The sequence below is a fragment of the Zosterops lateralis genome, assembly GCF_965231275.1.
Source record: "Zosterops lateralis genome assembly, chromosome: 12".
Taxonomy (NCBI): domain Eukaryota; kingdom Metazoa; phylum Chordata; class Aves; order Passeriformes; family Zosteropidae; genus Zosterops; species Zosterops lateralis.
In genome coordinates, this window is record NC_139772.1 from 327,284 (window position 1) to 341,146 (window position 13,863).

Consider the following 13,863-nt stretch of genomic DNA (forward strand, 5'->3'; position numbering starts at 1 on the left):
AGTCCCCACAGTGCCCTCCCTGTTGGACACCCAGCAGCCCTGGAAAGACACACATCCCTGTGGTCCCAGACCAGTGGCAGAGCATGGACACAGGCGGAGTGGTGATCTCAGTTCATTGGCAAGGCTGTGGGCTCCAGCAGTGCCACCAGCCCTGGGACAGTGCCCAGGGTGTCAGTGGGGCTATTAGGGTCTGCATTCTTCCAGCTCTGTTCAGCTGGGTGGACTGGGCTGTGCCAGCCAGGCTTGCCTTGTGGCTAGGCTGCTCTGTACAGGCGGCCCTGTAGAGCCACGTGTGGCTGGCAGGATGTTCTCTACCCTCCCCTGGTGGGTCACCCACAGATGTTTGCACAGGCTTTGGGGCAGGCGTGGTGCCTGGCCTGTGGTGGAGTGGCAGTGGGGGACACATGCAGCTTGATCTGTGGGCGCTGTGCCCAGCACTGGTACCTTGCCCATCAGTGCCTGGAACTGCTGCATCAGAATGACCAAGTCCTGGTGTTCCTGCTCCACTGCACACTCCTGCTCCTGCAGCTGGACCAGTTGTTTGTGGTTTGTGCCCCTGCAGAAGTCCAGCTCCAGCTGCAATTCCTGTATCGTGGCCAGCACCTGAGCTGGGTCCAGATCTTCCTGCTGTGTGTCCTGGCATGCTCTGGGCTCCCCATGCTGTGGCTCCTGCTCCAGTGCTTGCCTTTGGCCCTAGGATATGGCATGAGCACCATCTGTCCAGCTCGCCACTGTAGCCAGCCCATCTTGCAGCTCCTGTCTGTGCAGGCACTGGGGCTGGACAGTGCTGGCTGCCCTAGTTTTGTGGAGACCAGCAATGGACTGTGTTGCCAATGGGTGGGGGCAGCCCTTCCCCACCAGGCAGCACTGCCCCATGTATCTGCATGTTCAGACAGTTCCTTTGGGCTCATGAATAGACAAGCCCCTGACACCACTGGCCTTCCACACTGAAGTGAACAGTGACTACTGTGGGAAACGGTGGCAGTGGGACCAGTGCAGCCACAGCAGGACTGGATACAACCTAAACTCTTGTGCTCTCCCCAGCCCTGGGAAAGAGGTGTCTGGTGGCGCAGACAAGGGCTGGCCAGGGCCTCCTGTATACCACCTGGCCACTAATCTGTGGCTGTGCAACCAGTGCCTGGGTTGAGCATGCTCACCTTGGGCTGCCAGGCCTCTGTTTCTTGCTGAAGCTGGTGGATGCAGCTGGTCAGCTCTGGTGTTGTCTCCTTTGCTCCTGGCAGACCTCTACAGGAGCCTTCAGGCTGATCCTGAAGTGCAGAAACCTCCTCAGATGTGCCAAATTTGGCCTTAGTCCCACAGATGTCACTCAGCCCTGCCTAGGGCAGCCCCACCATCCCATAGTATTGGCACTGACACTCCCTGTCTGAGGAGCACCTGATGACAGCAGGAGAGGCCTGGCCTGGGGCTCCTGGAAAAGCAGGGCAGAGCTGTGCGGGGCTCTCTCCTCAGCAGCACTTGGTCCTGCTGCCACCCACAGTCCTCACCGCAGCCTTCCCGTGCCATGCTCCTCACCATCTTGTGTCCCTGGCATGCTGTGTGACACTACCCCGTGTGCCACTGTGAGGTCACCACGTCCTTGGCATCATCCTCAGAACTGGCCCAGGACATGGCATCACCCCTGTGTCAGGGCAGGGTCTTGCCACCCTCATGCTGCCCCTGTCTGTGGCCAGTCACAGAACACACTGCTGGGCTGTGGCCAGGGCCAGGTGACAGTGGGGTGGCAGCAGTGCTGTGCTCAGGGCTGTGCCCTGTGCTCCACCACCCACACAAGGGACAGGGCTGGAGGGGACTTGCTGCAGAGGGACATTCTGACAGGGCCATGGACCACAGGCTCCTGAGCGTGTCCAGGGGAGGCCAAGAGGCCGAGTGTGGACAGGGGAGGCTGAGAGTGCATGTGTCCTGTTGTCCCGCCCTGCCTGGGGCCACCCCACAGAGCCCAGGTACTCGGGTCAGTGACGTGGGTCTCTGGGTGCTGGTGGTGCCTTGACTGTGGATGCACAGTGATGGTGTGAGCACAGACCTGCCGCTGGCCTGTGCTGGTGACAGGGGACTCCCTGGGCTGTGTGTGATCCCTTGGCAATGCTCAGTGCAGTTTCACAGGTATGTGTTTTAACTTGGAAATTTCCAAGGCTGAACTGGGCCCAGAAGGTGAACGCAGATGTACATAGGAGAAATCATCAGTTGCCATGACGACCTGCTCCACCAGCAGGTCACAGTCACGGGTGATGGGAGCAGGCACAGCACCAACAGTCCTGTGAGCAGGGCTGCTGAACCCTCGGCTTCCAGAACACAACTGCATTTGGCCACAGTTTCTGCCACTGCGAGGAAATAAAATTTCCGTGCAGACTTCAGTCTCATTCAGGCAGTGACAGCCAGAACACAGAGCATCCACAGTGCACAGAGCCTTTATGGGACAGAGCCTCATGTCATGTGTGCTGTGCCATGAAATGTTGCATGGTGCCACAGGCAATGCTGCTCTTTACCACAGATATGCCACACCATGCTGAGCTGCAGGCAGTGCCTGCCTTGAAGGGCTCAGCACTGCTCCAGCTCCTTGTAAGTGTGTGGGGCAGCCCCACAGCCCTGACCCACAACTGCCTGCCCATACTCAGCCAGTCCTGGGAGGATGGGGGGGTCAAAGTGCCCCTCTGCTGTGTGAGCACAGTCCTGGAGGTGGGAGTTGTCTCACTTTAATTACTGCCGTAATGTTACTCTTTTCACTGCCACCTTAATTGAAATTAAACAGCTGCCGTGTTCAGGCTAGGACAAAAGTGAATCCTTTTTCATTCTCCTTCAGTTTAATGAAGACTGACATGCTGGGAGAAAACAAAGGCAATCCAGCTGCTGCCTCTTGCTGGCACATGCATCAGCAGTTACCAGTGACCCTGTGGGCCCGCAGAGACACCCCAGAGCACCCCTCAGCCATCAGCCCCAGGCAGCCCAGTCCTGTGTCTTGGAGAGCTCCCGCCCAAAAAGTCTGGCTGGGGGTGTGCAGGGAATGGGGTGCCCACAACATTGGGCAGGGCAGCATGGGGGTCCCAGTGCCCAGGTTCTGTGTCCAGGCTTTCATTCCATCTGTTAATAAGCGTCTGGCCACCAACATGACCCAGCGTGGCCCCTCGAACCCCCATGCTGCCAGGGCCCCACCATCCCTGTGGGCTCACCCAGCTTCAGCCTCACAATGTTCACAGTCACCAACTAGCCCACGCAGTGCCTCAGCCTCAAACCAGGGCAGCAATGTCAGCCCAGGAGTCCTCTCCAGTCTTAAGGTTTTTTTCTGTTTTAGGACAAGGAGTTTGCTCCACGCCATTCAGTACTTTAAAATATGCAAAATGAGGTGCTGCTACAAACCTCATTAACACCCGCCTCCAACATCATTAAGATGTTTCCAAGAAAATTAATTGAGAGACTCATTAAAAATAAATTAAGAAAAATGTGTTGCAGAGCGCCTGCTCCGAGCTCGTAAATCACGGCTCAGAGCTCCAGGCCGCTGCACAGGCAATTAACGCCAGCCAATTTGTTTTATCCTGGCTGCGAAAATTAGAAAGCAGACATGGAGATTAGATTAGGCATGTCTGTCAAGCGGAACTTGGAGTGAATATTTTAGGATACAAAATGGAAATCAGAAAAACAAAGCTGGGACTTCATTCAGGAGAGCTGGCAGGCAGAGGGGGTGGGGAGGAAGGAGGTTTGCATGTTCTCTGTGCCAGCTCTGTCCTCCCCTGCACATTGCCCAGCCTCGATGGCTGCACAGACACCAATCCCCCCTCTTGGGGAGCCTGAGCCCGCAGTGAGAGTGTTCTGAGTGATGTGTGTGACACAGCCCAAGCCAACACGTTGCCCGCATGTGCTGATTACATACCTGATTAGCAAACACAGTGCAGCTGGGTGAGAACACTGCTTGGGCCTCCATCAGCTGTAGGCCGTTGGTGCCCCTTTGTCCATCTCCAGTACCTTCCACCACAGGAGTTCAAACCACTTGATATTCATGAACCAAACTGCAGGGCCCCTCTGCAAAACAAGTGCTGTGATCCCTGTTTCACACAGACAAGCTGAAAAAGAGATGAGTTAAGGTCCTGCTTGTACTTACACGAATGTACCAGCAGCTCATGCAGCAGCTGCTGCACTGGCACATCCCAGCAGTGTGTGACACACTGGTGGCTGCTTGTGCAGACAAACATGCAGCTGCAGGGGTGGCAGGGCCTTTGTGGCAGAGGGAACCTCTGTGCTACCAGCACTCCTGGTGCAGGGGGACCACGGAGCTCTAGGAAAGGCTCCAGAAGGAGCCTGGGCACTGTGTCAGCCTGCACAACTCAAGTGGAGCTGTGTGAGGGATTTAGTGCAGAGCAAGCAGTAATTTGGTCACACATCAGAATGCAAGAGGAAAGTGGGAACAGAGCAGAAGGAGGCTCTTGCATCAGCAGGCAGAAGTGCACCCCGGTCTGATGTGTGTGAGATGACAAACCAAGCTGAAACTGGAGTTCAGCACACAGAGAAATGGTCACTCTTGGCAGAGCAAATTGAGCACTGGTGATGGGCCATCCATGGCCACTGGGAACCAGGTCTGGAGGGCTCATTTCCAGCTCTGCCTGTCAGTCCCTGACCCCAAAGCAGACACTGAGGTCTCCACTGCCCCGCTGGTGCCCGAGCCAGGATTCCCCACCTGCTCATGTCGTTCCACGCCCTGCCCTGGGCAGAGACCACCTTCCACCCTCCCGGCTGCCCCAATGTCCAGCCTGGCCTTGGACACTCACAGGGATCCGGGGGCAGTCACGGCTTCTCTGGGCACCCTGTGGCGGCGGTGGGCGAGGGCTGAGGGGTCCCGGGGGTACCGGAGCGGGGCTCGGGGGTCCCGGGGGGCAGAGCCGGGCTGCGGGCGGAGCTCCGCGCATGCGCACTGCCAGTCTCGTCTCGCGCCGTTCCCGCCCGGCAGGGGTCGCTCTCGGCCCGCGGCGCTGCCGGTGAGGGGCGGCCCCGCCCCGGCCCCGCCGGTACCCCCGGGCACCCCCCGGGACCCCCGGACACCCCCGGGCCGCCCCCCGAGCCATCCCCCGAGCCCCCCGGGCGCTCCCCCGGCCGTCCCCAGAGCAAACCTCTCCTCGGGCATCCCCGGGCTCCGCCTGGGCACCTCCGAGCGCCCCTCCGGCACGCCCCAAGCGCCCCCAGCACCTTTGTTCTGCCGCGGGCCGGGCGGGGGCGGGACCGCTGCTCGGGCCGGGGGAGCCGGGCCGGGGGTCCCAGAGCGGGGTTTGCCCAGGGAGGGGTGCCCGGGCCGGGGGTGCCCAGGGAGGGGTGCCCGGAGCTCCCGCCCCAGCTCGGCCTCAGCCCGCGGAAGGCGGAGGCCTGGCAGGTCCTGAACTGGGCATGGGAATTCATGAACGGCGAAACGGAATCGATGTCTCCGTCAGTAGAATCTCAATAAGCCCTAAGGGGTATTTGTGAGCGGTTCCGGTGGCAGTTCGCGGCCCCTGGTGTCGGCAGGAGCCGTGCCCGGCCCGGGGCCCGGCGCTGGGCTGGGCTGAGGGCGGTGTGGGCACGGCACCGGCACCGGCACCGGCAGCAACCGGGACTCGCCGGGTTTGCATTCCGCGGGGGAAGGATCTCGTTATCCTTGCGGGGGTCCCGGCCAGCTACTTCAAAAATACTTATTAAAAAACCACAGCAGCTTTAGGGAGAGGGCCCCCGCCAGAGACGGGAGAGAGAACAAACTGGATGTGTAAATACAGAAGGGGGAAACAGCCACAACAGCGATAATGGGCCGGGACCTGCTCTGCCCTGCCTTCCTAGTGGAGGCTGAAAGGCCATGACACATCCCAGAGGGCACGAGTGGTTTGTTTCTGCTCTGTTCCTCTGGCTACCACGAGTTCCCATGAAACCTCTAGTGGGGAGTGTTGGTGCCTGAGGAGTCCCCCCCAGCCCATCACACAGGAGCCAACCCCTGCCGTTCCCATTGCCCGGACACCGGGTCACTTGGATCACCCTTGTCCTGCCCAGGCAGCGTCAGCCACAACAGACCACCCAGGGCCAAACCCAACCCAGGCTGGGTTTAAACATCTCCCCCAGGCTCACGGGGAAGCTGCAGATGGGCACAGGAATGACCCCACAGGTGTGCAGCAGTCCCCGGGGCTGCCTCCTGCCCGCTGCTGGTGCTGCTGTGAATTCACACCATCATGGCACCATTTCCACTGCTGCTTCTGCTAACTGCATCCCAGTTTTTTAATCTGTGTGTTAAGGACATACACAAACTCTGTAGGAGTTGTCATGTGTTCCTCTAAGGAAGCAAGAGATGGGAATCAGCAGAAAGTAGAAATTCTGTTGCAGAATGGAAGGCACAAATGAAAGGAAAGCAGTGCTGCTTGGCTCTGGTCACAGGACAAGAAGAATTGGTGGTTCTTGAAGATGCAGTCACTAAGTCGCTGGAAGAGGATAATGCCCCTGGACAGCCAGATCAGCAGTTCTGGGGCCTCCTTCCAAGCCAGCAGTGATGGCAGCACTGTGTGAGAGGTCAAGAAAAAGCAAGGGGGCTGAGGGAGAGAAAAACCAGAGAGAACATGGTAAATGGAGACTCTGGTAGTGGGGAGCACAGGGAGAACCTCATAATGGCAGGAGGACATGAGGATACAGAAGCAGATAAAGGCAGAAAGAGAGGATCTTCCTTTCCCTTCCCTTCCCTTCCCTTCCCTTCCCTTCCCTTCCCTTCCCTTCCCTTCCCTTCCCTTCCCTTCCCTTCCCTTCCCTTGGTTAACCTTAAGTCTGGCCAAAAAGAAAGGAGTATTCTAAGACAAAGGATAAAACCCAAGGGAAACAAAGTTGAGACCATATTGCTGCTGCACAGAAAGCTTCATTAGCCCTGTTGGCATAGCTGTCATGAGAGGAAAAAAAGAAGGGCAAAACAGTAGGAGTGATGTGAAGGGACTGACTGCCAGGGGAGGATGCATTTGCCATTTCTTGATGTCTTCAAGCCCAGCCAAACCCTGTCTGAAGCTATCTTAGACAAGTTACTGATTTCAGAGTAACAGGGTGAAATTTCCACAGGTACAGGAGGCCAGGCAGCCCAATCCCTTCCTGCTCACCCCGGGAATCTGCAGGAAGGAAATGCAAAGGAAGATCACAAGAATATGATGCTATTTGTGCTCTTGGATGGGACTTCATGCCAGCACTGATTCATCTGGCTACATCAGCATTCCACAGCATTACTCAGCCCCTCAGGTGGGCAGACACTAGAGGTATATCTGTATGGAAGAGGCCAGGTCTACTGACCTTATATAATTTCTTCTTTTTTTCAGATGTTTAGCAGCTGTCCCCAGTCTCCAAGGTATGACACAGGCAGGTGGTCCTAACCTTGCTGAAGCTCTGGGGTATTTGCACCATCTTTCTCACAACATCTCATTGCAGTCTCAGGTGCTGTAGCTCTGTTCCTCCTCAGGAATTAGGGCTTGCGGCTGTGCTGGAATAAAATCAGATGAGGATGGAGAGATGGATCTGTGGAAACGTCTGTTTAGTGCCCAGGAGCAACCCAAAAGGCAAACTGATGGTTAACAATTATCAGGAAAATAATGGAGAGTAGAACACAGTTCTGTCAATGAACAGATTCATAGTGAAAGCTGCACTGTGATTTCTATATGCAGCTCTGTCTGCCTCTCTCAAGAAAAAGATTTGGAAGTGTTTCAGAGAAGACCAACAAGGATGATCAAATACAAAGAGTATTTTCCATGTGAGGAAAAAGTGGATAGTCTCTTTAGGCTGGAAAAGAATAGACTGAAGAGGATTATAGTATCAAGTTTAGCAAATAGAGGTTGCCTGCAGTATGATTTCTCGTCATCCCTTCAATATAAGAACTGGCAGCACCCTGTAAATTAGCAGGTAATAACAAAACCCCAAAAACCAGATCTTATTTTGAATGTCACGTGCTGTGTTGGACTGCTTCACACGGGGCATGGTGTGCCCCCAAAGCTCATATGCATTCAAAAATAAATTAAACATTTTAATGGGGGAAAACTATCTACTCACGCTGATGGAAGGCAAGACCCCGTTTCTGCTTCAGGAGCCCATGAGCTGCGGGTGGCTGAGGCTGGCAGAGTGTTCCAGGAAGCCTCTATACCCCAGCATGGATGCACCAACCAGACTCCAGGAATCAATCACCAAATTGCACTGTCTTCTCCTGGAACAAGCTACCAGTGGAGAAATAGAAAACAGGGTTTTTGTAGCTATACTGAAACTTCACAGTTGATTTTAAGCCTCTTAGACAGCATAATACTGACTGCAATTTCCTGCTGAGGGCTATCGACTCCAGCCTGTGCCAAGCTGCAGGGAACACCCTGTGCCATGCCTGCCTGTCATGGAGTGTGTCTCTGCACCAACAGCGTGACTGACTCAGATCAGAAACCAGCTTCCTGGGATTTCCCACCAGCATCCTTTCAGACTGCCATCCAGCAGCAGAGATCTGTGCATCCACGAGGTCACAGGCACCAGAAGACAGCATCATCTTCAAACCACTTGGAGGGATTAGTGCAGGCTGGAAGCAGTCCCCTGCCGCCCTCTGTCCAGGGTGGGACACACTGCCTGGTGGGCTCTGGGGGAGGAGGAGGCTTGCACTTCAGAGGTGGCTTTCCCGGGTCGTGTGCTTGTAAGCAGACATCGTGGCAAACAAATTGCATGTTCTTGTGATGTAAATCCTAATCTGGTTCTTTTGAAGCACCTGCTGTTGTGGTGCTGCAGTCCTAAGGAATGTCTTCGTGATGGAATGCAAGGCTATACCTTAAGTACTTCAAATTAATTGAGAGCAGTAGTGTTTTGTGCTGTGGGACCACATTGAGGCCACTGACTATTTACAGTCCTGTAGGTTAGAGCTGCAGGCAGCCTGGATTGTGTGGGCAGGACGGGCAGGTTGGCCAGTGTAGGCCATGCAGACAGGGCACCAGAGCAGCAGATGACAAGGGTCAGCTGTGTGGTGTTCTGTTATTACTTGGGGCAGTGTCTCTGCTTTGTCACACACTTCCTATTCCGTGACACACTGCTCTCAGCAGTGATCCAGCAATCACAGATCCTCCATCTTTTTATCAAGGTAATTCCCCATCACCATTATTTTTGTATACCTACTACCTCAAGAAAGAAGAGGCCAATACTGAGCTGCAGTGAATGCTCAGCCAGCATGGTAACCAGCCAAATTCAATATTAGCAGCATTGTTTAAATACCCAGCCTGCTTCTACATGATGATCCAGAACACAAAGAGTGGAAGGGGCCCCTGCTCCACTTTGGTAATGCTCCCCTATTTCTGGAGTTTGTTAGCACAATATCAAAATTACAAACCACAACACTCTCCATTTCTTACTTTCATTTTGAATTAAAGACCTTCTATTGAAGACTCTCACTTCAAAAACCAACCAGGCACTTGCTAATATCAAGCAAAATGCCTGAAGAATAAATTGCTCCTATCAGAAATAAAGGATTTTAGTTCTGCCAGAAGCAGAGAGATCTGTGTTTCTAAGTCCCTCCAAAGGCAACTCCATCTTTCCTGTTTTCCTCTCATTTTCTTTTGATGCACAAAGCCTGCACATTGCAGTGCTGTGATTGGATTCAGCTTTGGAGCAGTGTAATTGTAAATATTCATTGGAATCCAAGCTAGTTTTCCCAAGTCTCTCTTAAAAGCTTTGCAGTTATACAAACAGCCATGGCTCTGCATTAGCCTCACAGCCTGGAGGCTGCCTATTCCTCCCCAGCCCCAAAGTCTGCTCCATCAGAGGCTGCATGGAGAGAAATCAGCCTTGCCAACCATTTTAATCAATGCTCTATTATTTTCTTTATTCCCTCTTTAGTGACTGTGCTGTAGAACTGACTCTCAGATAGAGGTACCCGGTGGGACTCCTCACTGATGTCTACACAAATAACATGGCTCACCTTGGCTCACAGTTCACCTGACTGTCCTGGCCATGTGTTTCAGTCCCTGTCTCTCTGCTGATGTTGACAGGGTGTCTGTGAACGGCTCTGAGTCCTGGTATATGGTACCCAGTACATGGTATATGGTACCCAGTACATGGTATATGGTACCCAGTACATGGTATATGGTATAGGGCATTATGCCTGTGACCATTCCTCCCTCCTCTCTGAACACTCTGTGGCTGCTCTTGTACAGTAGGGCAAGGCAAAGGGCAGCAGACTCCTGAGCCCCTGAGGAGCTGGGGCAAGCTCTGTCCATCAGCCAGACCCTGCCCTTGCCTGTGCCTGCCCTGCACAGCCAAACTGCCTGCCCCAAGCGGATCGTGCTCTCCAGGTGGTCTCTGACTGCAGCCATGTCCTGCACAACTCATTTGCAGATCAGCACATGTAATAAACTGCACACAGCTATTCTGCTGAGAAGGGAAATTGAATCCAAAAGTTCTGATAGTATATCTACACTCCCACCTCTGCCTCATCCACTCATGTGTTCCCCACCATGGACGGGACTCTGGCCAGAGCCTGTGGCATAGCAGCACCTGTAACACAGATGGTGGTGTTGGAGTGTTCATCACCCACTGACCTCCTCCAGGCACTGTTCAGCATGTGTTACAGCCTCCCAGGGAGCCTGGGGCCAGGCAGGTTGGCAGTGAAAGCGGAAACACTGAAGGGGAAACACTGTGGTGGGGCTCTGGGAAAGGCAGAGATGCTTTACAAGGCAGGAGCAGGGATAGATTTAGGAAATGAGCAATGCTGGTGTGAACATCAAGAGGCTGATAGTCTGTCTTCCAGTTCTGAGGCAGGGGAACCTTGAAGTACCCTGCATATTGTGTATCTGTCCTTAAAGCTCTCCTGTGATGCAGGATCCTCAGGCCCTAGCAGTCTGCTCTGTTCTCCTTCCCTTTAGAAAACTGTTCCTAACCCAAATATTTCCTTATGGAGGCTCTGACCAGGAGTTCTTGAGTGTTCCTTCATGGACATGGAGAGCAGATTTTTTTTTCCTCTTTCCAGGACTATTTTACATACAGCTGGTGTTGTGATCTCCCTCAGTCATGCAGAAGTTAAAACCAAAAACCCAAACGCCAACAAAGCAGCCAGATCAGAAATCACAAAAGAAACTCTGTCTAGTAGAACTCCCTGCCACACAGAGCAGTAGCTAGGAGAGCAGATGCCCTGTAAAAGCAGATGAAGTATTGAGGCCTTTATAAAGATGACAGGTCCCAAAGTCAAACCAGCTCATGGAGAAAAATTCCCAGCTCCTGTAGATCCATATCTCCTGTTGGCAGCCACCAACGTGTCCTCTTCATCTCTTTTCCCAGCTCAAGGCCAGCTGCCTTCAGAATGTCGTGTAGGAGACATCCCTGGGGAAAGTCCAGCCCCCAGCTGAAGGGAAGGAACGTGGAAAACCACATGGTCACAAAGAAGGGCTGGATGTTGAAACGTGCCTGATGGCAGGAGCAGAAGGAATCTGTCTCTGGGGTCCCTGTTGGAATCCATCCTCTCTTCTGCAGATACAACATATCACCTTTTCCCACCTGTGGTGTGACACTGTGACCCCTCAGCAGCTGCCAAGGGAGGGGGTGTACCAATGGACACACAGCCTGGAGCCCCATCAGGATCTCTGGTGTAAGAACACACTGGTCCTTTTGCTGCACAGCCCTGGTGCAGAGGAGTCTTCATGGCATGACCTGGAAGCACAGTCCTTCCCTTCCAACTCCATTTTCCAAAACAGCCAGAGCCCTGTTTTTCAGTGCTCCTGCTTGGATGATTTATCCAGGTCATGGTGAGGACAACTGGCTAACTGAGGTTAACAGCTTTCTCGGTTTCATTTCAAAAGGACATTAGCATGGGGCTGTATTAAAGGATGATATGCCAAATCCTAATTCACTAGGAGAGCTCATGATCAGGTGGGGGACTAAGCTGACAAACAGGGCTGTGCTGCCAGTCTCTCTGTAAAGGGCAGGACCATAACTCATGCTCTCAGTGCTAAATTACACCTGGTACTCCTTGCACAGGAATCCTGCTGCCTGCTGCAGGGACCCAGGACCACCAGCCTGGGGAGGCCCAGACCCCCACGACAGGAAATGTATCAGCAGCTGGGGCTGGCTCAGAAAAATGGATTGGAGTCCTTCTATCTGGAAGGATACTGGAAAGAAAGTATGACAAAAAACTATAAAATCAGAAGGAAGGTGATTCAGGAGTGACTGTTGTGGCCTTTTCCAGTAAAACAGTGGAATTTTTCAGGGGACAGGTTCAAAACAAAACCAAAGGAGGTTTTGTTTTATGCAAACATGGTCAAGCAGGGGAACTCACTGCTACAGGACTTTGCAGAAGCTGGATAAGTCTGAGTTACAGAATTAGTTTGACAAATTATAGATGAAAATTCCTCAAGGGCTGTTAAACACAAAGGCTCCCCCTTGGGCTCAGGAAGCCCCTTCACCACAGAAGGTGGATGAGCATCTTGGTGAATTTCACAAGGTTCCCCTGTTCTTCCCAGGGGAAAAGAGCTCTTTCCTGGACAGGCCCATAAGCTGCTGCCGTACACAGAGCCAGGTGGAACACTGTTCTGGCACAGAATAGTGCTATATTTTTATGTAATGGGGCTTGATGCTCAATTCTTTAATTGGGAGGTTTGTAAGAGAAAGTTGAGAGCTAGGCTGTTTCATTTGCCACTTTCACACTGAAACCAGCAGCAAGGCTCAACTGAATTTGGTATCAATAGGTGGAGAGATGGGAAGGGAAGGGAAGGGAAGTAGGAAGAAGCAGAGTGTCATTCCCACCCTGCCATGCTGTCCTTGCACAAATCAACATACAGTCATCCATATGCATAACAAAACAAAGGCACATGCTGACCCTCTCCTGCATTCATCCATCTGCCACCATCCACAGACACAAAGGCACAAGCATCCTGCTCCCACCTTCACTGTGGGCAGTTGGAATGCAGGATTGCCACGCACAGCTCAGCCCACATGCTGGGCTGGCTCCTCACACACAGAACAATGGATGATGTGGGACTCAATAAAACAACATCTTGTAACTTTCCTTCAAATGCAATAAATGTAAAAAGTGCACTGTGTTTATATATATTGCAACGTATGTATCATTAGCTATATGAATATATTAATAGGAATATATTTGTCATCACCATGTTAAATGAAACAGAATGTCTCCACTTTGCCTAATAAGGGGGACACCCCCCAAACATATTTTAAATGCTGCCCTCTGAGCTGCTGCTTAGACAAACCAGTGGTGCTGAGCTCATCCTGTCATTCAATATGCTGGTACCTGGTGCTCCAATGTCAAAAGTACCTGGTATATTCTACCAGAACCCCAAGCATATTTCACTAGCAAGTTGTTAAAATAGACACGTTTTTTTAATGGCTTATGTAGTGCTGAAAGAGACGACAAGTGGATATGAGGTTAAGCAAGTACTGCTGCAGTGTGCAGCAGCAGGAGTTCCCCAGGTTTCCAGGATCAGCTCTCCCATCCCTGTTTGCCATGTGGATCTGAATGAGACCTTGTGGTTGGAGTCCTCTGAGCCTGCCTGAGCAGACATCAGGCAGACAGCTTGATGCCTGCAGCAGTAGGAGCAATCTGCTTTCCCAAGCCAGGCTCACACACAGGGAAACACACTGAGCAAAGGGTCTGACTTAGCTTCTGAAATACAGAGGTTGGTGGTGGGGCAGGGGCAAACAGACCCAGCATGAGGTAGACTGGCATAGGCTGCCCAGCAGGCCTCCAGCAGGCAATGAGGGTGCTCCCACTCTGAGCAGGCTGAGGGTTTTGTCCACAGCAGCATGGCTGAACAGGTCTGAGCAATCCTAATCTTATGGCTCACAGCATGTAAATGTCACCACTAGCCAGGACAGCTCTGTCCTGAGGCAGTGTCTCTGTGGCCATCCTCTTCT